Source organism: Xylocopa sonorina, unplaced genomic scaffold (genome assembly GCF_050948175.1).
Source record: "Xylocopa sonorina isolate GNS202 unplaced genomic scaffold, iyXylSono1_principal scaffold0109, whole genome shotgun sequence".
Taxonomy (NCBI): domain Eukaryota; kingdom Metazoa; phylum Arthropoda; class Insecta; order Hymenoptera; family Apidae; genus Xylocopa; species Xylocopa sonorina.
In genome coordinates, this window is record NW_027490180.1 from 400,621 (window position 1) to 427,328 (window position 26,708).

Genomic DNA, 26,708 nt, shown 5'->3' on the forward strand with positions numbered 1-26,708 from the left:
TGCAGATGTCTACGGATCGAGGCAATAAAGTTCTAAACTTGTAAATTCGCAATATCGCATCTCATTTCCATGTTTCATGATAATATATAATATTCATTGCGAAGTGCCATGTATACCTCGCATACACTTCAAATGAATGTAAATGCGGCACTTCCTTGCTAGGAAATAGCGTTCGCAGATGTCTATGTATCGAAGCAATAGAGTTCTAAAGCTTGCTAATTCGCAATATCGCATCTCATTTCTATGTTTCATGATAGTATATAATATTCACTGCCAAGTATCATGTGTACCTCGCATACACTTCAAATGAATGTGAATGCGACAGTTCCTTGCTAGGAAATAGCGTTTACAGATATCTACGTATCGAGGCAATAGAATTCTAAAGTTTCTTAAATCGCCATATCGCATCTCATTTCAATGTTTCATGATAAGATATAATATTCATTGTGCAGTGTTATGTACACCTCGCAAACTCTTCAAATGAAAGTAAATGCGACACTTCCTTGCTAGGAAATAGCGTTGGCAGATGTGTTCGTATCGAAGCAATAGAGTTCTAACCCTTGTTAAATCGCGATATCGCATTTCATTCCCATGTTACGTGATAAGATATAATATTCATTGCGAAGTTTCATGTATGCCTCGCATTCACTTCAAATGAATGTAAATGCGACACTTCCTTGCTAGGAAATAGCGCTTGCAGATGTCCACGTATCGAAGCAATAGGGTTCTAAAGCTTACTAATTCGCGATATCGCATCTCATTTTTATGTTTCATGATAAGATATAATATGCATTGCGAAGTGTCATGTATACCTCGCATACACTTCAGATGTATGTGAAAGTGACAGTTCCTTGCTAGGAAATAGTGTTTGCAGATATCTACGTATCGAAGCAATAGAGTTCAAAAGCTTCTTAAATAGCGATATCGCATCTCACTACTATGTTTCATGATAAGATATAATATTCATTGTGCAGTGTTATGAATACTTCGTATTCACTTCAAATGAATGTGAATGCGACGGTTCCTTGCTAGGAAATAGCATTTGCAGATGTCTATGTATCGAAGCAATAGAGTTCTAAAGCTTTCTAATTCGCGATATCGCATCTCATTTCTATGTTTCATGATAGTATATAATATTCACTGCCAAGTATCATGTGTACCTCGCATACACTTCAAATGAATGTGAATGCGACAGTTCCTTGCTAAGGAAATAGCGTTTGCAGATATCTACGTATCGAAGCAATAGAGTTCTACTTCATCTTAAATCGTCATATCGCATGTCATTTCTATGTTTCATGATGAGATATAATATTCATTGCGAACTGCCATGTATACCTCGTATTCACTTCAAAAGAATGTAAATGCGACACTTCCTTGCTAGGGAAATAGCGACTGCAGATGTCTACGTATCGAGGCAATAAAGTTCTAATTCTTCTTAATCGTCATATCGCAAATCATTTCTATATTTCATGATAAGGTATAATATTCATTGCGATGTGTCATGTATACCTCGCATTCACTTCAAAAGAATGTAAATGCGAACTTCCTTGCTCAGTAAGTAGCGTTTGCAGATGTCTACGTATCGAAGCAATAGAGTTTCTAAAGCTTCTTAAATCGCGATATCGTATCACATTTCTTATGTATCATGATAAGATATAATATTCATTGTGGAGTGTTATGTATTCCTCGTATTCACTTCAAAAGAATGTAAATGCGACACTTCCTTCCTAGGAAATAGCGTTTGCAGATGTCTACGTACCGTAGCAATAAATTTCTAATGCTTTTTAAAACGCGATATCGCATCTCATTTCTATGTCTTATCAAAAGATATAATATTCTTAGAAAATTGTTATGTGTTCCTCGTCTACACTTCAAATGAACGTAAATGCGACACTTCCTTTCTGGAAAATAGCGTTTCGAGATGTCTACGTATCGAAGCAATAGAATTCTAGTGCAAATTAAAACGTGATATCGCATCTCACTTCTATGTTTCACGATAAGAGATAATATTCATTGCGAAGTGGCATGTATAACTCATATTCACTTCAAAAGAATGTAATGCGACAATTCCTTGCTAGGAAATAGCGTCTGCTGATGTCTACGAATCGAAGCAATAGAGATCAAATGCTTCTTAAATAGCGATATCGCATCTCATTTCTATGTTTCATGATAAGATATAATATTCATTGCGAAGAGTTATGTATAACTAGCCTACACTTCAAAAGAATGTAAATGCCACAATCCTTGCTACGAAATAGCGTTTCTCAAGTTTGTTGACGTATCGAAGCAAAAGAGTTCTAACTCTTCTTAAAAACGCGATATCGCATCTAATCTCTATTTGTCATGATGAAATATAATATTCATTCTGAAATGTTAAGTATAACTCGTCAATACTTCAAAAGAATGTAAATGCCACACATCCTTGCCAGGAAATGCGTTTCCAGATGTCAACTTATTAGTGTGATAGAGTTCTAATGCTTCTTGAAACGCGATATCGTATCTCATTTCTATGTTTCATGATAAGATATAATCGACATTGCGAAGTGTTGTGTATACCTCGTCCACACTTCAAAAGAATGTAAATGCCACACTTCCTTGCTAGGAAATGCGTTACCAGATATCTATGTTTCGAATCAATTGTTTTCTAATGCTTCTTAAAACGCGATATCGCATCTCATTTCTGTGATTCATGATAAGATATAGTATTCGTTCCGAAGTGTTATGTATATTTCGTCAACACTTCAAAAGAATGTAAATGCGACACCTCCTTGGAAGGAAATGCGTTTCCAGGTTTCTCCGAATCGAAGCACTAGATTTCTAATGCTTTTTGAAACGCGATATCGCATCTCATTTCTATGTTTCATGATATGACATAATATTCATTACGAAGTGTTTTGTATAGCTCGCCTACACTTCAGAATAGTGTAAATGTGACACTTCCTCGCTAGAAAACGCGATTCCAGATGTCTACGTATCGAAGAAATAGAGTTCTAATGCTTCTTAAGACGCGACATCGCATCGCAGATCTATGTTTCATGAAAAGATATAACATTCATTGCGAAGTGTTATGTATATCTCGACTACACTTCAAACGAAAGTAAATGCCACACTTCCTTGCTAGGAAAAGCATTTCCAGATGTCTATGTATCGATGCAATAGAGCTCTAATGCGTCGTAACGCGCGATATCGCTTGCCATTTCCGTGCTTCATGATTAAATGTAATATTCATTGCGAAGTGCTACGTACTCTGTCTACAATTCGAAAGAATGTAAATGCAACACTTCCTTGCTAGCAAATGGGTTTCCAGATGTCTATGTATCGATGCAATAGAGTTATAATTTGTCTTAAAACGCGATATTGCTACCCATTTCTGTGTTTCATGATAAAATGTAATGTTCATTGCGAAGTGCTACGTATACCTCGTCTACACATCAAAAGAATGTAAATACCACACTTCCTTGCCAGGAAATAGCGTTTCCAGATGTCTACGTATCAGCGAAATAGAGTTCCAATGCTTCTTGAAACGCGATATCGCATCTCGTTTCTATGTTTCATGATGTGATATATCATACGTTGCGAAGTGTTATGTATGCCGCGTCTACACTTCCAAAAAATGTAACTGCCACACTTCCTCACTATGAAATAGCGTTACCAGATGTCTACGTTTCGAGGCAATAGAGTACTAATGTTTCTTAAAACGCGATATCCCTTCACATTTCTATGTTTCATGATAAGATATACTATTCGTTCCGAAGAGTTATGTATATCTCGTCTAACCTTCAATAGAATGTAAATGCCACACTTCCATGATAGGAAATAGCGATTGCAGATCTCTACGTATCGAAGCGAAGGAGTTCTAATGCTTCTTAAAATGCGATATCACATCTCACTTCTATGTTTCATGATAGGATATGCTATTCGTTCCGAAGTGTTATGCAAATCTCCTCTAACCTTCAATATAATGTAAATGCCACCCTTCCATGCTATGAAATAGCGATTCCAGATCTCTACGTATCGAGGCAATAGAGTTCTAATCATTCTTTAAACGCGATATCGCATCTCTTTTCTATGCATCATGATAAAATGTAATATTCATTGCGAAGAGTTATATATATCTCGTGTATACTTCTAATGAATGTAAATGCCACACTTCCATGCTTGGAAAGAGCGTTTCCAGATCTCTACGTTTTGATGCAATTGTGTTCCAATGCTTTTTAAAACGCGATTTCGCATCTCATTTCTATGTTTCATGATATGATATAATATTCATTGCGAAGTGTCATGTATACCTTGTATTCACTATAAATAAATGTAAATGCGACACTCCCTTGCTAGGAAGTAGCGTTTGCAGATGTCTGCGTATCGAAGCAATAGAGTTCTTTTGCTTCATTCAACACGATGTCGCAAGTCATTTCAATGATTCATAGTAAATTGCAATGTTCTATGCAATATGTTACATTTGTCTGCATCTAGACCTTAGAAGGATGTGAATCCTATACTTAATTGCAACAGAATATCGTTTCCAGACCTCTACGTGTCCAAGCAAGACATTTCTAATACTTCATGCAGCGCGATGTCGCATCTCGTTTCAACGTTTCAAAGCAAAGTATCTGTATTCATATATCCATAACATTATGCTTAACTGTTAGAGGTCTTCAATAGAATGTGAACTATATAATTCCGTTCAACGGCATGGCGCTCCGTAGTGACTGTCTGTTAAAGCAATCGAGCTAGAATTCTCCATGCAATGCGCTGGCGCATCCCATTTCATCGTTTCAAAGTAAGAATGCTGTAATCTCTTATGCATAGCTCTATGCTTATCTGCTTTAAAACTTCATAAGAATGTAAATTCTACAGCTCCATGCAACAGGATTGCCCTTCGTAGTGTCTACATGTCGAGACAATAGAGTACTAATGCATCATACAATGCCATGACTCATCTCATTTTAACGTTTTGAATTAAGTAAGCTGTAATCTTCTATGAAAAGCATTATAATTATCTACTTCTACTCTACAAAAGAATGTGAATTCTATAGATCCAAGCAACAGTAGGGCAGGCCCTCCACCATCCTACTGCCTGCCCTGATGAGGGCAAAGGATTCCCAGGGCCACTCAAACCGCGACCAACATCTATCTTATACTCTAACCGATTCATCGTTATGCGTTTTCCATTAAGCTTGCCAGGGTCAGTGATATTGATTCGCTCAATCTAAACTATTATTTTCTTTTCAAGTTTCTCGATTTTTTTAGTTTCTCTCACGATATCGTCTATTTCGTTGTACCTTACACTTACAGTATGGTATATAATCTGTTGTTTGATATTTCTAGGATTTCCTCTTAATAAATGCTATGCTTCCACATATTTTCTTTCTCTTTCTCTTTAGTTACATTGTTGTTATTTTATGCTTTTCACCCTCCACATTCCCCCTCTACACCATCTCGGAACAGGCATTATACGATTACTGCAGGATGACGCCCCGGTCTCGTTACACCGAGATCGAGTGTTCTCTCTTGCATCCGTTGATTTATATATGTTATATATTGGAGAATATTTCCTCTTATACTTTGTATTTTTCGAATGAAATTACATTGACAGAAGTACGAGCTAGTCCCGCACGCCTATTTGAAACAACATTAAATCACCTTGTTAAACAATAATATATTAAATGTGACTTGAACTTTTAAATTTGAATTTATAAACATCTAACAGGTAAATATGTTTTTCTTACTATTCATATCATTATACATTCAGTGATTTATTGTGTGCTGTGATTTGATACATTAACTGCTTCATTATATTTTGCAATGAACTTTGCGTACCAAACATTGTTTTTACTCCTGATGGGAGTGGATAGTTCTTCGTTTTATATTCTTATATCGCATTGATTATAAAAGTATATGATATCCTTTTTATGCAGTCATGTATAATTATGTACTGCGACGGTTTTTCCCGTTTCAATCCGCAAGAAAAGGGTATATAGAACCAATAATAACGGGGTATCCAGAAGTTTAATCCGGGGTTATATCGGGGTACAGAATATCCACGTGATTCGGCAACGCGAAGTACAGAACAATAAATTTCCTATCCAGCGAGTATTTCGAAGCTGCGAGGTTGGGACTTTTTGGGCGCCAGCTACTCAAGAAGTAGCAAAAACTAGTAAACCACGCAACCGCAACCCGGGGAAACCCGGTGCAAGATAACCCTCGAAATTTCGAAATACTCTTTCGCTCGACTGCTTCTAGCCGAGTGCGCAAATTAGGGTCGCGGGATACTGAACTCACGGCTTCTTTCTAGAGTGCCTCGACGCGAATGACCGGAGATCACCACCCGTTATACAATACAAATTACAATACGCGATATCACAATTGCGGCAGGAAACAAATGGGACTCTTTAGCGTATAAGGACTCACGTTCTCGTTTCCAACAAGTATGGATCTCGTTCAGTCCGTCTACCTCTCTTTCCCTCTCTCTCTCTCTCTCTCTCTCTCTCTCTCTCTCTCCTCCGAATCGCTCCGTATAATCGCTTGCTCAGTTGCTCGCTAAGTAGTCGCTAAATCGTTGAGAAGAATAAGAGGCTGTCTTCGTGCTGCCTAGCTCATTATATAGGTTTTCTGGGGGTCTTCGGATACCCTTAGATCCTCCTTAGGGCTCCTTGGTGGGGTAGGGTCATACGCTTTGGTATTGTTCGGGGCATCGATCGGTGGATTTCGGCGATCTTCCCTGATCGGCCCCTCTGGTGTGTCTAGAGGGAGTCCTCTGGATTATTTGAACTGCGGCGCGTGTCGCGCGCCGCGCTTTCCATGGCTCACCTGCAATTCCGCTGCGCATCTTGAGTTTTCCTCTTCATGGGCTCAGGGGAAGGGTGGAGGTCCTTCTCACACCCGAGAACCATCCTGTTCGTCTCCATGGACTATGTCAGCGGTCTTATCGTTGCAGGGCTCGGGATCGTATCCTTTGGGCTTCAGGGTCTATTCTTGCTCACTTCATGACTCCTCCACCGTCGAGCCCGTCACGCTACCACGGCGCACAGCTCCTCCGCGAACCTTCGGTCTTCTTCCATCAGCTCGCCAGTCTAATCCGTAGAACGGAGAGAGAGAACAAAACGGGGGGGGGGGGGGAGGTTCTACCATCGTGCATTCCACGTTCCTCGCAAATACAGCTATCGCGATGGTCCGTGTCGCGCTTCTCGCACGGGTGGTGATCTGCGAGCTAGTCTAACCGTAGCAGGGGGGGGGGGGGTGAGCGAGCCTTGTGACGTCACCACGTCACAGTACATGTAAATTCGCGATTAAGTAGCTATGCGTTCAAATTCAATTCCGAATAATGCACTAAAAAGCATCCCAGATAACAAACAGCAAGATGGGAGCGACACCATGCCGGCACTATATTGCCACTTCCGAGGAGTGTCAACTGATTCGTAGTCATCTGTGACCGGATTCGTTAACTAAAATGCCAGAAGGTGTTACCAGCCCATTCTAGACAAGCGAATCGCGCAGCACCAGCACCATGGTGACACGCGTATCATCGCTCCATTCATGAATCTCCTCAGCAATGACGCAGGATCACATTTGGCAATGGGGAACCTGTGCTTTCATACAAATTAGAACCGTTAGATGTCAGTAGATGTTCAGCATATGAGTATTGATAGACATTTCGATGGTCGTTTTCCTATATTTATAGTTATTGAGCGAGTCGTATATATTTCTTTCAATCCATCATAGACTAAAAATATTATTTATAAAAAAAATATTACTTATAAAATAAAAATTCATGCTGTTGCGTCCCTAACTTCGCCTTGTGTAATTTTTGAAATAACATGCTGTCATCGTATTTAATGTAACCCTCAATTGCATGAATTTGTAACAATAAATTGAAGAAAATATATATAAAATAAGTGTATATATTTTTATGACAATGTAATTATCGACTTTATGGAAAAAATCGCCCTATCGAGCTAGTTTATAGAAAATAATAAAATCGAGTTCTTATATCTTTGTTTTGTGCCGGTGTATCTATTTTGGAATCAAAATAAATAAATTGCGTAGTTTAGTCATTTTTCATATTTGCTTATAATTTTTATGGAAACAGCTTCCCCATTAGTAAATGTCAGCCTACGCCACAACCACGCGTGTAGCTATGGTGAGCTGATAGTGTCATTGTCACGGCCGTGTAGCCCGTGTGCTATATCTCGGTGCTTTAATAGTGCCGTGATACGAATGCCGCCCCAGTACTAACAGTATACCATTTCGAAAGCTGAGTAGGAGCACTTTGTTAGCACATTTTCTGTCACGGAATTCGTTCCATCCGTTGTTATTGGCGTGCCAATCGCTGGCAGTTTGGGATATTGTAGTGCATGAGGCAGAATTGTTCCTTATCGTCGTCAAGGAGATGGACTTTCACTCCCCACGTTTTGAATTTTTTAAATTATTGTTTGGAATTTTTGCCGTTCCTGTATCTCTATGACCGCATTGTGGATTCAACTTATGTACGATCTCTTTGGTCTTCATCTTTTGTTACATGTAATATTATATATGTGATGCACGTTTGTTATGTAATGCTCCGATTTGTAAGCCTCAAATACTTTTATTCTTTGGTAAAGCCACTTATTCGATTAATATATATTTATTAGACATAGATATAAACAATTAGAAAAATGTTATTAAAATGCTATTAAATATGTTGTTGCAATTATATATTTAAGGTCTGAAGATGTAGATGCAATTAATGTCCGATATTTTACGTGATCCAATCGACGTATCGAGTGAGGCTATGAAATATAAAAATCTTTTACTATTCTTCGACCCCTTTACATGTTAAATGAATGATTAGTTCTGCAAGACAAGAAGCCTGAATTAGTGAGATATCTAGGAACATAAGTAATTTGTAAGTAACACATCTTTTCTCTTCGAAATATTTGCCTTTGCATAGAATAGAACGTATAGATATAATTGCCTGTTTTGTACCCATTTCGGTCCAATTCTATTATAGCCTTTGAGCAGAAGTAATATTGATTATACTTGATTTTTGCAATAGTTCTTTGATTAACAGATTTTATTAACCTAGAATCATCATTTCACGGATGTATCAATCTACTTTGTAGCTCCATCAGTTTCGTTTTCTGCTCGCTACTTTCCATTTTCAGTTCCGTATACTTATCCTTTATCATCATCATATATGTTGCGTAAAATTACAATAACTTTTTGTCCTCAAATTTTGCGGATATTTCAATTAAATTTCCTTTGATTAAATAAACGGAAATTAAAAAACAGTGGCACGTACCATTTCTTGGAAACGTTGTATCGTAATTTGCATCTGACTGTTTTGAAAGGCACGCACTTTACTTAACGTTTGCAATGATTCGGTTAGCGAAGTAAAGAAATATTCTACTTTCGAAATTGTTGGCTCTTGTAATTCTAAGGCAAATATATTCATCTGTCGACATCGTGAACATTGTTTTTTGGCAAAATTTCAGAAAAACAAATATATTATAAGTAAAATAATAAACATCATAATATTAAATTTAACTCTGTTCATCGTTGCCTTGTTGGACACATCCATAACAATATACAGGTTGGGGCAGTAATAATTAGCACCTCAGATATCCACGAAACTGTAAGTTTCATAGAAGTTTTTGCCAATATAAAATTGCATAGTACAAAGGGCCCATCCGTTGATAAAAATAGTTTTTTTGTAAGTGGAGTTATGTTGGACATATGAAGGTTACCTTCATTTTTTAAAATGAATTGGTATGTCCATTCTTCCGTAATACGATAGAGCATTTTAAAGCAAGTTTAACGATCTGTAACATGAAGGCATTGAAGGTTACAAAAAGTAAAGAAAGGCGATAATACTCACGGATTTGATAGTAATTAAAACATACGTATTATAAACAGTGGTGGAAGGCGTAATACTTACCGTTTACTTCACTGTGAATAAACACTTTTCGAAGGGCATTCCAATAGTTTGCAGCATAAGTTAAACATGATAAGATTAGTATTGAAAAATCGGTTCGAATACGTTTGGTTAGGCTGTCCTTTGTGTCGTTCATTTTATAAGTACTAAGCTGCGGATTTCTGAGAACAGCTCACAAAATTGTTGAACTATGGAAGATTATCATTGTGAATTTGAATCAAAAGGTAATTAAATTCCATTAAATAGTAAACAGATCTCAATGTTTCATTTTAGATAGTAAGATTAGATACTCTTTACAAAACTACAAGAATGGATACATACCTTTCTGTTATTATTATTTCATAAAGAATTATAATTGCAATTATATAGTTCATTGCGATAAAAAATGTTTCTCAGAAAATTCTAAATATTAAATTAAAGAATCAAGTAAAACATTTTTAATAATTACGAATATGAAAAATACTTGAACATTCCAATAGAAAGATGTCTAAACAGAAGTTAGAAAAGTTAAATATTCAATTTCAATTCCAGAATTCATCTATAAGAGGTAAAATGTTTTGAAAGCTTTAATTACAGTCTTTAATGCAAGCAGTTGGGCAGTATTTCAATTTTTAAGAAAATTGATGAAAGTCAACCATTTTGAAGTGGTCAGAATCTTTGTCGTTTGAGCAATAAGTGAATAACAAATAACTGCATAAATTCCAGGCTTAAAAACTTATGGATTAAATCCTATGCAGACTCGTTTATGAGCGAGTTACTAAATAATAATCCACACTAAGTAATCATTTTAAAACTTAAATGATTACATCTCGCGAACTTTCAAAGATATCAGAAGCGTGAAAAGTATGTGGTTTATCAAAAACTCTTCTAAAAGAACGGACGAAGCCAATAGAAATCTTTGTTGAAGTAAGCAAGTTCTAAAGTTCTAAGCAACGCGATGGCCCTTATCTGCCTATGTTTCATAGCAAGTAAGTTCTGAATTTCTATGAAATCCGATGGAATTCCTCACTACTAATGTTTCAAAGTAAGTTCTCAAATTCTCAGTTCTACGCTTAAGACTATGTGTGTTCTATATATCTATGTAAAGTGATGGTTCCTATTAGTTGTGACGGAAACCTATATATAGTAAGTCAGGGAAGCTCGAAGGGGATAATTATCTAAATGCTTTAAGGTGTAAAACGAACTTTAATCTAAAGCGATCTATCGTTCCAAGGTATCCGCTCACGTACAACTTTTCCTGGGCACCAGATGCTCAGAAAGTAGCAAAGCGATAGACTACACGACCCTGGGAACCCTGGGGCGGAACAACCCTTGAAACATCGAAATGCTCCTCCTCTCGACTACGCCTACCCAAGTACACACTCAGGTCGCGCGATACTGAAGTCGCGGCATGTTTATTTATGGTCTCGACCTGGGTTTAACTAACAAGGGCTACGGGAAACTACGCAACACGCCCCGAATTACCGCGTATCATAACTCGCTTCACGATATAAGATACAATATACAATATGCGACACAAGAAATGGGACGCTTTAGCGAATAAGCACTCACGTTCTCTTCTTCAGGTTCCTTGAATTCGCTGGGTGTCCCTGAGGGGATCATCGTGATCATTTAAATTGCGTAGCGCCTCGTGCGCCGCGCTCCCATGGCCCACCTGCAGGGCCGCTGGACTTTTGACTTCTCTTTAGGGGGTTAAGGATGGTTGAGGACCTTCTCACATCCCAGAGCATTACAAAGCACAGAAGCATATAAGCATAATGTGATGCTATGAATATTACATCTTATCATGAAATATAGAAGTAAGATGCGCAGCTGCGTTTTACGAAGCATTAGAACTCTATTGCTTCTAAACCTTCAGATCTAGAAACGATAGTCCGTCGCAAGGAAGTGTGGCATTTACATTCTTTTGAAGTGTAGAAGAGGTATACATAACACTTCGTAATGAATATTATATCTTACCATCAAACATAGAAAAGAGCTGCGATATCGCGTTTTAAGAAGCATTACAACACTAGAGCTTCGATACGTAGACATCTGGAAACGCTATTTCATAGCAAAGAAGAGTGGCATTTACATTCTTTTGAAGTGTAGACGTGGTAATCATTACACTTCGCAATGAATATTATATCTTATCATGAAACATAGAAATGAGGTGCGACATCGCATTTTAAGAAGTATTACAACTATATTGCTTCGATACGTAGACATCTGGAAACGCATTTCCTAGCAAGGAAGTGTGGCATTTACATTCTTTTGAAGTGTAGTCGAGGCATACATAACACTTCGCAATGTATAATATATCATATCATGAAACATAGAAATGAGATGCGATATCCCGTTCTAAGAAGCGTTAGAACTATATTACTTCGATTTGTAGATATTTGGAAACTCATTTCCTACCAAACAAGTGTGGCATTTACATTCTTTTGAAGTGGATACGAGGTATACATGACACTTCGCAATGAATATGATATCTTATCATGAGACATAGAAACGAGATGCGATATCCCGTTCTAAGAAGCATTAGAACTCTATTGCTTCGATGCGTAGAGATCTGCAAACGCTATTTCCTAGCAAGGAAGCGTCGCATTTACATTCATTTGAGGTATATGCGAGGTATAAATGAAACTTCGCAATGAATATTATATCTTATCATGAAACATTGAAATGAGACGCGATATCGCGCTTTAAGAAGCATTAGTACTTTATTGCTACGATACGTAGATATCTGGAGACGCTATTTCCTAGCAAGGAAGTGTCGCATTTACATTCTTTTGAAGTGTAGTCGAGTTATACATTACACTTCGCAATGAATATTATATCTTATCATGGAACATAAAAATGAGATGCAATATCGCGTTTCAAGAAGCATTAGATCTCTTTTACTTCTTTAAAGGAATGTAAACTCTGCAGTTCCTTGGAACGGGATGGTGCTTCACAGTATCTGCGTGTGAAAACCATGAAGTTCTAATGCTCCGCGCAACGCAATAATACATCTCATTTCAACGTTTCAGAGTAAGTAACCTGTAATCTTCTAAGCATATCATTATGCTCATCTGCTCATTCACTTCAAACGAATGTGAATTTTACAGTTCCTTGCGGGTAAGTATAGTGCTGTGCACAGAAGGTTACAGCTCACTTACTTTGAGATGTTAAAATAGTATGCGCCATCGCATTGCGTTGAACGTTGGGAATTTGTTTTGACACGCAGACACTATGAAACACTATCCTGCTGCATGGAACCGTATAATTCACATTTTTTGTAGAGTTGAAGCAGATAAGCAAAATGCAGTGCATTGATGATTACAGTATCCTTACGTGGAAACATTGAAATGAAATGAGCCATCGCATTGCACGGAGCATTAGAATTTTACTGCTTTGACGCATATACTGCAGAGGAGACATTTCGTTGCATAGTACTGTAGAATTCACATACTTTTGAAATGTAGAAGAGGATAAACATTATGCTTTGTATAGAAGATTACAGCTTATCTAATTTGAAGCGTTAGAATGAGATGTGACTTCGTATTGCATGTACCAGAAGGATTCAACTGTATTGCCACGCAGACACTGTTAAGCGCCATCTCGTTGAATTGAACTGTAGATTTCAGATTCTTTAGAAATGTGGAAGAAGATAAGCATAATGCTATGCGTAGATCATTACAGCTTACTTACTTTGAAACGTTGAAATGATGTGCGCCTTCGCATTGCATGTAGCATCAGAAAACCATTGCTTTTACATGTAGAGACAATGGAGCGCCATCTTGTTGCAAGCAAACGTAGGATTAACATTCTTTTCAAGCTTAGAAGCAGATAATAATAATGTGATGAGTAGAACATTACAACCTACATACTTTGAAACGATGAAATGATATGCGTTATCCTGTTGCTAGGACCTTACTTACTTTGAAATGCTGATATGAGATGCGTCATCCCAATGCATGGAACTGTAAAATGTACATTCTTTTGAACATGTCAAAGCAATTGAATTCCAAAATTTTATGCAACGCAATGGTGCTTCTCAGTCCTGCGTTTGAAGGAAATGAGTTGTTAGTTTGTATACAACTTAATTATGCACACTGTGATTCACGTTACAAAGTATGCAATTTCTACAGATCCATGTAACAGGACATTGTTTCTAAGTGGCATCTTATCAAAGCAATTGAATTCCAAAGCTACGTGCAACGCGATGACTCTTCTTAGATTTACGTTACAAGGTAAGTAATTTTAAAGGTTTTATACGAAGCAAATATGCTTATTTTGGTTGTACGTTATAAGGCACGTAATTTGTACAGACCAATGTAACTGTATAGTGCTTCTAAGTGTCAACTTGACACAATAAGCGCTATGTAGATACACGAGTCCGTATAAATTACACACATTGTAATGTAGTATGTATTCACATTCTTTTGAAGTGTAGAAGCTAATAAACATATCGCGTTGCACTGAATATTACATCATATCATGACACATTGGAATGAGCTGCGACACCGCTTTGAATGAAGTATTAGAAATCCATTGCTTCCACACGTAGACGTCTAGAAATGCCATACCTTTGCAAATCAGTTTATGATCCACAATCTTTTGAAGTCTGAAAGCAGATAAACATAATGCGTTGCATTGAATATTACAACTTGTCATGAATCACTGAAATGAGATGCGACATTGCGTTGAATGAAGTATTGGAACTCCATTTCTTCGACAAGTAGACATCTAGAAATGCTATCGCGTTGCCAGGAAGTGTAGGATTCACATTTTCTTGAAGTGTAGTGGCAGATAAACATAACGCTATGCATTGAGTATTACACCTTATTATGAAACATCGAAGTGAGATGCGAGATCGCGTTGAATGAAGCATTTAAACTCTATTGCTTCGACACGTAGACATCTAGAAACGCTATTCCGTTAAAGGTCAGTTTAGGATTCACATTCTGTTCACGTTTAGAAGCAGATAGACATTACGCGTTGCATTGAAATTACATCCTACCATGAAACTTTGTAATGAGACGCAACATTGCGTTGAATGGAGCAGTAGAAGTATATTTCATTGGCATGCAGATAATATGGAGCGCCATCTTGAATTGTATATTTCTCATTCTTTTGAAGAGCTCCAGCAGATAAGCATAATGCTATGCATTGAAGGCTATAGCTTTCTCACTTTAAAACGTTGAAATGAGAAATACCATCGCATTGCATGTAAAACTAGCACTATACTGCTTTGACACGTAGACAATACGAAGCGCCATCCCGTTGCATGAAGCTGTATAATTCACATTCATTTGATGACTAGAAGCAGTTAAGCATAATGCTATGCATAGGGGATTACAGCTTGCTTACATTGAAACGTTGAAATGCGTTGCGCCAACGCATTGCATGGAGCATCGGAACTCTCTTGCTCTGACACGTAAACACTATAAAGCGCCATTTCGTTTCAAGGAATTGTAGAATTCACATTCTTTTGAAGTGCAGAAACAGATAAGTATAATGCGATGCACAGAACGGTACAGCTTTCATACTCTGAAACTTATCGCTTTGTACGATTCAGAAGAATATGAATTTGCAGTTCGCTGCAACCAGATGGCGCTTCATAATATCTGTGTCTCATTGCAATAGAGATCTACTGCTCCAAGTAATGCAATGGCGCATTTCAATTCAACGTTTCAAAGTTAGTACGCTATTAATTTATATGATTAGCATTATGTTTATCTGATTCAGCGCATCATAAGAATGTGAATTCTTCAGTTCCAAGCAACGGGATGGCGGTTCGTATTGCCTGCGTGTCAAAGTAATTGATGCCTGATGATCCATGCAATCTGATGGCGCTTTTCATTTCAATGGTTCAATCCAACGAGACTGTAATCTTTTGTGCGTAGCATTATTCTTGTCTGTTTGTACACTTGAAAAGAATGTGAACTCTACAGTTCCTTGCTATGGGATCTCGCTACATTGTGTCTTCATGTTAAAGCTATTGAGATCTAAATGCTCCATGTGTCTCAATGGCGCAACTCATTTCAACGATTCAAACTAAGTAAGTTTTAAGGATCTCTACATCGCATTATACTTATCAGCTTTTACACTTAAAAATAATAGCAATTCCAAATTTCCTTGCCACTGGTTAGTGCTTCATATTGTCTACCTGTAAAAGCAATGGAGTTCAAAATCTTATGTACATCACGAGCGTTCGTCGCATTTCAAAATTTCAATGTATGTTACCTGTAACTCTCAATGCTTCTTCTAATACCTATCTGTTTATACACTTCAAAAGAATATGACTTCTACAGTTCCATGTAACGGGAAGCTGCTTCATAGCTTCGGCGTGTCAAAGCAATGCAGTTCTAGTGCTATATGTATGGTGTTGGCTCATCTCTTTTCAACGTTCGAAAGTATGTGTGTAATGTTCTATATATCTTATTATCCATATAAGCTTCTATGCGTCAAATGAATGTGAATCGTAATGTAGTTACAAGCGACTGTACGATTCATGATTGTGTCTTCGTGTCAATGCAATAGAGTTCTAATGCTTTATGCAATGCGATAGCGCAAATCATTTCAACGATTCATAGTAAGTTAGCTGTAACTTTGTACGCTTTGCATTTTGTTGATCTGTTTCTACATTTCAGAAGAATGCGAATTCTACAGATAAATGCATCGGGATGCCGTTTCATGGTGTCTACATGTATAAGCAATAGAGTTCTAATGCTACATGCTGTGTGGTGGGCTGTCTCATTTCAACGTTCGAAAGCAAGAATGTTGTAATGTTCTCTGTATCGCATTATCCTTACCTACCTCTACACTTCAAACGAATGGAAATTCGACTGTTGCTTGCACGGGGCTGGGGTTTCGTATTGTCTGCTTGCCAAAGCTGTAGTGATCTAATGCTCCACGCAATGCGATGGCACATTTAATTTCTACGTTTAGCACGTTGACGCCGGCGTGCATCACATGTGAGTCACACGTGTCTGTTCCGTGAGGCAGTGTGCATCTCCGGTGGGTCACACGCGTCTATTTCGTGGGCCGGCGTGCATCACGATGGGTCGAACTTATATTTCACAAAGTAGATAGTACAAAATAGGTTTATTTTTCAATTCTCAGCATAATAAACAGACATTCTATATTTAAAATATAACAAACTAATATTATAAACCTAACTTAATTATTTAATTTTTGAAATCATGTTGGGTAGAGTTCCGGTTGGCCCTTACATCAGTTACAACAGATTTTTACGTTTATCGCCTTACTCGCGGCATACTGTTTACCATTTATTCTAGACATACGTTTATAACATTCTTTACACGTCTAGTTTTTCTCGCGCGTCCTTGGAATGACCGCAGAAAATGTGTACGCTTCTTGGGCACTGCTTTAGTTTCAGATGACGTTTGTTCACCGTGATGATCCACTGTACTGAGGAGATAATCAATAATTTTTTCGCGGAAGTTTAATATTTTCATACCTTTGGTACTCCATTTTCTATGCATATAATAGACATTGACGAGAGAAGTCCCGCATACTAATTCGATATCTATTTTCCTATACCACTTTACTGTTCTGCGTAATCAACTGTGATAAGAAGACATCTGGTCGGATGGTCAAATCACTTCTTAGCATTGTTATAAAGGAACATTGTATCCGGCTTTAACTTATTATTTCTACACTGGACAATAACACATTTGCGGTTTTCAGAAGTGGCTAGCATGCATACCGGCTTCTTATACGTCCACTTTACAAACTTAAAGCCGCTCCGATTTTGAAAATACATGAAGCTACCCCGTTGCAATTTCCGTTTAGCCTACAGCGGAAGAAATTGTGTATTAACTTTTACTGTACCATAAATAAATGTTACTTTTTGCAGAAGTTTCTCGGCCAAAGGGACACAAATATATAAACTATTTTCCTGTAATATGCGGCTTTCAAATAATAATTCACCCTCCAACGTCATAACTACAGCATGCGCATGTGCTTTCGCTATTCTGGTTGCATTATTTCCGGCATAAATAAGAATATTATGTGCGTATCCTTCCGGAAGGCACAGTTTACAATGTTTTATACCATGTATATGCCGCTTTCCTGGGATATATTGACAAAAACTGTAGCGTCCTCGTCATGGAACCATGATTTCGTCGATTACAATATTTTTACCGGGCTTAACACGTTGAGTGCTACGTCAGTCCCCAGGAACTAACAGTGAACTTTCCGTTCAAGCGGCGTCAGTCCCCAGGGACTGACAATCGACTTTTCGTTTGGATAACGTGGATTCTAGGGACTGACAGCGAACTTCTTGTTTGGTCGACATCGGTGCATCAGACTGGCATTGTAAAGGGTTAAATTATTAATGACAATTAACAAACTTATACTAATATTTAATGAAGTTTATTAAAACATTTTAAACAAAGATGTGACTGCGATTTGTACATTTTACAGTATGTAGTAACTTCCTTTGTCATTTTCCTCGCTAACTGGCGTCCGAACATTTTTGTGTTTGTGCTGTAACATTCAACACAATATTTTCGTACTTCATGCGCCTTTCCTTCCTTCTTATGAAATTTGTGAATTTGTCTACTTGTATCGGCCCTAATTGAGGTTTTGTCATGTGAATGTCGTGTGAGAGCATTTACCAATTGTTTTTGGAATGTTGTAATTGACATCTTTCTTCCTGTTACATTTTGGGACATACGTAACGCATTCACGACGACAATATTCAAAAGAAGGTCGAATGCCAGTTTTCTATACCATTTTAGAGACCTTCTAAGTGGACTGCTGTAAGCACCCATTTGATCAGACAGAACAATCGCTGTTTTACCTTTATTATGATCAATAATAATTTTTGGTTTGCAGGATACGCCTGTTCTTGTTATTATGGATTTCATTTCGTCAGAATGCTTGATCGAAAGAACTAAAACATCCCTCTTGTGTTTCCATTTCATGATTGTAATCCCTTTACTGTTCTCTTGGGCAATGACTTCTCTGCGTCGCAGTTTGGCTGTCACAACTTTACTTGGATTGCCTCTTCGATTTGGTCGAAGAGTACCAACCAAATGCGTATTTTTTGTTATAAGTTTGGTTACTAAATCCACACTCCTATAATAATTATCTGTGTATAAAGTATGGCCTTCGTGAAACACATTTTCACATAAATTCATGACAACATTTGTTGTATTTTTTTATCCAATGATTGCCGATGTAAATGCAAAGATTATATGTGTAATGATTATCACAGCACAATTTAAGTATTTTATTGCATATCTATGCTTTTTTTGTTTCATGTACTGTCTAACTATGATCCGTCCACGGAATGGTATTACCATCTCGTCGATGCATAACATTTCAACGGGATCATAATATTTTTTAAAATTTATATTTAATTCTTGTATTAAAAATTCACGTTTATTAAAAATGCAACATTCTCAAAAGAATTTTAAATCTGTCTCTACTCATAATTTTCCGCGGGAATGTCTGAATAAACAATGGATCCTTAGACCAATACAGATACAAAGATGGAAGCTTTACCAATCCCATCCACAAAACCACTCCAAAAAACCTCTTTATTTCGTCCTTATCTGTTGGCACCTACTTTTCAACACGTTTGGAAGCGATTGTTCTTTGTGTCGCATAAATATCTGTTTGTTGGCTTATATGTTAAAATAGTTTATCTGTCACATAAAGGCCGTAAAAATCTTCCATTGTGCACCAATTTTGCATTTCTTCATGAACGAGTTTAGCACTATGGAGACTTGAGGAATTTATAATGTTTGGCTGGTTGTCTCGCGGATCAAACCAATCATTTGGATCACTTGTTTCAGTATTCCTTAGTGAACTACTAGATGAATTGTCACTATCTGAAGATGGTAGTTGTATTACACGCCGACATTTGCGTGGTACAAATGGCTCACTCGACGTGTCACTATCTGTTCGTCCTCTCAACATTTTTATTTGATCGATACCAAAACTTTTTCAAAATGTTCACTATAAAACTGAATTCTCGCTGCTGCAATAGGTCTTTATACTCCCGTGGCTTTTTCAGAATGACTCTCACCTTGTATTTGCTCTTTCGCCTCTCTGGCATTCCCTATCCCATTATCTTATGCTTATACATTATATACAAATGCATTGCTTGTATCATTCCGACAGTCCAAACGAAACGAATACAGGTATCAAAGTTATTGTATGTTTATACCCATTAGTCAAGCGTTCGCCATCAAGTGCTCACGCGCTGCCGCCTGAGCGAGAGATATAGCAAAAATTGGCGTAGCACTCAACGTGTTAACATTATTTTCGAAAGTGTAGACAATTGCGTTAACAATAATTCTAAGTTTATACAATAGATCCTCAGTCCTAGCCGTAGAAATAATGGTAAAATGAAAATATCTAAGTATCGATATAAACCGATCGCGCTTCATCGCGTTTTTTTTCAATTGTTTGTATACATTTCCTTTTGAGACCAACATAATCTAATTTCAGGTAGGGGCGCTACAATCAGTATAAGCAGGACTCCATTAATAATGTTCAGTTTGTTCTCTGTCACAGGCTTCCTGGCCAGTGGGTGTTTACACGAAAAAAATTTTAAAGTGTACAAGCAGATAAGCATAATGCTATACATAGAAAATAACAACTTGCTTATCTTGAAACAATGGAATGAGATGCGCCATCGCATTGCATCAACCATTTGAACCCTACCACTATGAAACGCAGACGCTATGAAGCACCTTCCCTTTGCACGGACCTGTAGAATACACACTCTTTAAAACGTAGAACAAGATAAGTATAATGTTATGCATAGAAGATTTCAGCTTGCTTACTTGAACGTTAGAGCATTGGACATCTACTGTATTGACACGAAAACAATGTGAAGCGCCATCATTTTGCATTTAACCGTAGAATTCACATTCCTTGCAAGTATAGAAGCAGAAGAGCATAATGCTATGTTTAGAAGGTTAGGGTATTAGAAATCTATCGCATCGACACGAAAACATCTAGAAACGCTATCCCCTTGCAAGGTGGTCCAGGTTTCACATTCTTTTGAAGTGTAGATGCAGATAAACATAATGCGTAGCACAGAATATTACATCTGAGCATGTAACATTGGAATGAGATGAGACATTGCGCTGAATGAAATACTAGAACACATTGTTTTGAAGTGTAGAAGCAGATAAGCATAATTCATTGCAAAATACGTTACAACTCACCTACTTTGAAACGTTGAAATAAAATGCACTATCGCGATCTATGACGCGTTCGTTATTCGTAATCTGATTCTTCTGAAGAGGACTAGCAGACGAGCATATTGCATTGCATTGGACATTGCAATCTTACTTGCTTTGAAACGTTGGAATAAAATGTGTCATTGCGATACATGAAACGTTAGAACTCTATTTCTTCCATACTTACGAATTCTATGAATCCTACGGTTACATGCAATGTAATGGCGGTTTATAGTGTCTACGTGCCAATGCATGAGAGTTCTAATGCTTCATACAACCCGATAGCCCATCTCATTTTAACGTTTCAATGTAAGTTATTTGTAATGTTCTCTGCATTGCATTCTGCTTATCTGCTTCTGCTCTTGAAAGGAATGTGAGTTCTACAAATTCATGCAACAAATTCAAGTAACGTCGTGCGTAGCGCCTGCCACCCATTCCACACATGAGCCTTCTCGCACTTCGATCATCAACCCCTGGACTCAGGCAATCTGCCGCGCTCGCCTACAGCACCGGCAACCGGCAGCGTTCGCGCGCGCACACCTGCACGCGCTTACACGCACCAAGTACCGCTATGTCACTCGAACCGACCGGTGTACATGGCTCGTTCACACCAGACATGCGGGTTCCAGAACCTGGGTGTCCAGGAAGTACCCATCCCCACCTCCTCGTGGTGGAACCTGGGCGCCGGGCTTGCCCGGTGGCTAACGGGGCTCTGAGGTTCATCGAATAAAACTGGGACTCGGAGGTTTGGTGCATTATCGATTTGCCCAAGCTAGTCCGAGACACTTTCGTAGAGCAAACATGAATGACTGAGCAGGCAGTCTGGAGCATCTATAAATTTGGCCAAACTGATGCTTAATAATTCAAAAAGGGTCAGAGTGAGCGTGTTCGCGTACACGTAGCGAGTTCGCCTCCCCGAGGTTCCCCGTGGGTACTCCGGCGGTTAGGATTCGTCCTCTCCGACGGAGTAGCTGAAGGACTCGCCCGGTGGGAAAGGCGCCCCGGCACATCTGGATTTTTCCATCGCCCCTTTCAGTGACGTGGGTGTAACTGGTTGGTAGATGGGTTGATCCGTCTGGGTATACCCGTATGGGTGAGGAACCACGTCCGACCACCGTTCTGGTGTAGGGCAGACAATAACTCACACCAGACATGCGTTCCAGAACCTGGGTGTCCAGAAAGTACCCATCCCAACCTCCTCGTGATGGAACGTAGGCGTCAGGCTTGCCCGATGGCTAACGGGGCTCTGGAACGGGGCTATCGAATTAAACTGGGACTCGGAGGTTTGGTGCATTATTAATTTGCCCAAGCTAGTCTGAGACACTTTCGTAGAGCAAAATTGAATAAGACTGAGGCTGGTAGTCTGGAACATCAAAAATTTGACCAAACTAATCCATCCTAATTCAAAAAGGGATAGAGTGAGCGTGTTCGCGTACACGTATTGAGTTCGCCTCCCCGAGGTTCTCCGTGGGTACTCCAGCGGTTGGAATTCGTCCCCCCCGACGGAGTAGCTAAAGGACTGACCCGCTGGATAGGCGCCGCGGTACATCTGGATTTTTCCATCGCCCCTTTCAGTGACATAGAAGAACTAGTTCGTAGAGGGCAAACCTATTGGCATATGCCCGCTCGGGCGAGGTATAGGATTATGGTATAGGATTAACAGTAAATGACACCAGGCATCGTTGTTTCAGTCCCACCGGCGAGCACTACTGTCTGGCTCCCACTGTCGAGTATATCTGCCTCGTTCGGACCAAAGACGAATACCCTTGTCTACCTCGCACCAGTGATTTCGTCCTGCTAAAATGCGCAGTTGCAGCCCATCACCGCAATGGGGATTCTTCCAATTCAGGGATCCGACTTTACCAGAACCTGTATTCTACTTTTAAGATCCTTACATACATATATATACTATATCCGGACTAATGTACTGCTGCATATAAGAATCCATAAATCCAAGTTATACACATTAAGAATCCAAGACACGAACAACACACGCGTAATTGTAAGTTCATGCTATACTTACATCATTATAATATTTCATAAGTTAAACACGAAAGACGCGCCGCTGGTACCACCATGAGACGCGAGTCCCCACTCGCTGCACCGCATGCTCCTCGCAACGATCCGTTAATCGCCCATTCGCTGGATATATTAGTTAATTCTAAATACAATATCTCCTTAAGATACTCCATTACATCTAAAATCTTATCTAATTTCATATTATTCCATGATGTTTTAATTAAATATTTGAAATTGGTTTATATAATTACACTTATAATATATTTTAGTTACTTAAAAATAGACCATCCCCTCTAAATAAAAATAAATATCTATATATTATATAAGTCGATCATTTATTTGCATCGTCACAGTTCGCTTTCTTTCCATCGAGGTATGCAAATCCCTCTTTGTTATTCCTGTAATTCGTACTTTAGAAGGTATGTAGTACGTATTGATGGTCCGACGCTAAAAATATCTGAAACACTTCTGCTGTACTCAACTTAGCGTATATGCAACTTCCTGTCAACATTATGTCTATTTTTTATTTGTTTCGGTTCTTAAAGTATGTATAGTCTTCTTTCGGATTGGTCGCGATTAGATCGTTTCTTGGAGCCATTTTGATGATCTTTTCCTCTCTATGGTTGTTCTCCTTACTACTCAAGATTACTGATTTTTCGTTCAGGTCACCCGCGATTAGTATTCTGTTTGCTTTCTCTCCCTTTTCTATGTTAACCCCAGCTTGATTTATATATTCTTCGATTTCTTTCTGTTCCTGTTCAGTGAGAAGTAGCAGCTTATAGCTTTTGTTCCTTCGACCATTGCATGAACGATTCCGGTCGAGGAATATGTGGTGCCATATGTGAAACATTTTCGATTAATACCGGTTATCCATGTCGCAGCGTCACGGTTCTCCTTTTGCAGTCAGTATTCTTCCAACTTGTGTGCTTCCGATATTATTACCACGTCTGTCTCTTGAATCATTCGCATTTGCTGCATGATATTTTACGAGATTCGGAATAGGTTCAGATAGATTTGTAGGACTTTCAATTCCATATTCGTTTCCCGTTCTTTTCTATCAACGCCTTTCTGTAGGCCGGACCATTAAAAGTCCGATAACGTGTCTAATGTACGGATTCCTTTTTCCTGCCTTGCTGCACATGATACACTTCGGTTTATTCGCGATGCAACCGATCATCGTATAAATCTCAGATCCGCATCTTCTGCAGATTCCCTTATTATCTTTGACTTCTTCGCAATATCTGCCGATATGTCCCAGTTTATGACATTTGAAGCATCTCTCTATTGTCGGTAGCACTTTGCAGAGACAAGGTGTTAATGCTATTCTGAGTCGTTGGACCTTCTCCAGCTTTTTACTGTATTCCTGTCCAAATTCAACTAACGCGACTCGGTAGCCTCTCCACATTTGTTTCAACAACTTGACGTTTATACCGCTCTCCTTTCCTTCGATTATTTTTAGTGTTCGTTTTATGTAATCATTCATTCCTTCTCTGGTCACCTAACGGGTATATGTCCCTTAGTTGGAGCATTATACTCGCACTCGTACGTTTCTCTTCGAATTCTTTTGTTAGAGTTCCTTTTATCTCCTTTATTATGTTTTCTACACCTTTTTTCTTGTTAAATTCCAGGATTATATCTCCCGCTCTTGATTTTCTTGCGTCATCTTTTCGTATTTCTGTCATTTCTCCTGCTTTTCCTCATCCCATTGTTTGTCCTCGAATGCTTACTGCTCCTTTAATTGCTTCATTTTTCTCTGTACCGTTCGCCACTAGTTCCATCAAGTGTTCGATCCCAGTTCTTTTTATATGCCTCATGTCTCCCATTAACGTTTTCTAATATGTCATTACCTTCGTCGTATTCTCGCTCATAATATCTATCATTACGTCTGATATGTGGCTGCCTACTCTTCTATTTGAAAGTGAGGACGTTATTCTTATCAGTAGCTTTTCCATTATCCTGCTCTTCTTTTTGGTTCCCTTACTTCGGCTCCTAATGCTTCTCTTTTTATGTCTGTGCTACCCGAGGCTTTCTTCTTCTTCTTTATATACGCATTTCGTATTCTTCTCTATTTTCCTATCCTTTTGTGTCATCGACAGGGGGCTCCAAACCGCCCGCCCAACCTTTAATCTTCTGCGAGGACTCGATGAGGCTGATTCCGAATCGCGAGCCAGCAGCACCTTTCAGCAGCATATGCATAGCAGCCTCGCTCACGCTGGCGGTGATGGTTGGAGGGGGGTGGGGGTCTGCAAGCCCTCCAGCATCCTACTTCCTGCCCTGTGCGGGCGAGGGACCCCCCGGTCCACTTAAACCGCGACCAGCATCTATCTTATACTATAACCGATTCGTAGTCGTGGTTTCCATTAAGCTTGCCAGAATCAGTGATTCGTTCAGTCTGAAGTATTATTTTCTTTTTAAGTTTCTCGATTTTGTTATTTTATCTCACGATATGGTCTATTTCGTTGTACCTTGCTTGACGGTATGGTATATAATCAGTTGTTTGATATTTGTAGGATTTCCCCTTAATAAATGCAATGTTTCCACAGATTTTCTTTTTCTTCCTCTTTAGTTATGTTGTTGTTATTTTATGCTTTCTATCCTCCACATTTCCTCCCTGCGCCATCCCGGAACCAGCGTTATACGATTACTTCATGATGGCGCCCCGGTCTCGCTACTCCGAGATCGAGTGTTCTCCCTTGCATCCGCTGATTTGTATATGTCACATATTGGAGAATATTTCCACTTATCCTCTGTATTCTTCGAATTACGGTTTAGTTAGATGTATATTGGACACGCGTCGAAATATCTGATTTCCATACGATTTGTTAGTAATGTTTTATTCTTCTCCGACTGTTCGTTTTCATTTAACCGAAGGCGCTACTGTATTCAATGCGGCCCCACTCTGTTTGAACCCGTCGATTATAATATTATGTTGTGTTAGATTTAAGAAAGCGTAGTTTTGATTTCTTAATGTTTAAGAAAGGTAATGTTACATTGTGTTAGATTGGGTTAGAATTGAGTGAAGGCAGGTTAAGTCAGATTATGTGTAACTGATGTTAGCTAGGTTTAAATTAAGTTTAGAGGATGTTAGATTAAATTAAGCCACATAAGAGATGTATTACCGATCGCTGGCAATGCCATCCGTTGATCTTGAATTCCAGACTATTCGCATACTAGCCGTTATTATATCATAAGTTATCTACCGCGGGGATTACCTACTGTCGTTATATCGTGAGTTACGGACCGCAGGCAACACCAGTTGTTGATAAATTTTGAAGTACCTACTATTGGTTGCACCAGCTGTATATGAAAACATGCTTTATCGGTTGATGGTCACATCAGTCGTCGATAATTTATAGATTATTAAGCACAAGTAGCACCAGCCGTCGGTCGGATGTGAGTAACCGACCGCCAACAGCACCATCCATCGGTAACTTATAAGTTATTCTTAATGGGAACATCCATCCGTAGGCATATATTGACTCGTTTCGCCATCTCTTCAAACAATGCTGAAACAGAATTGCGAACAGGTTGAGCAATTTTCACAGAGATGGCTCCACCGGCCTGACAATTGTGGCGTTACC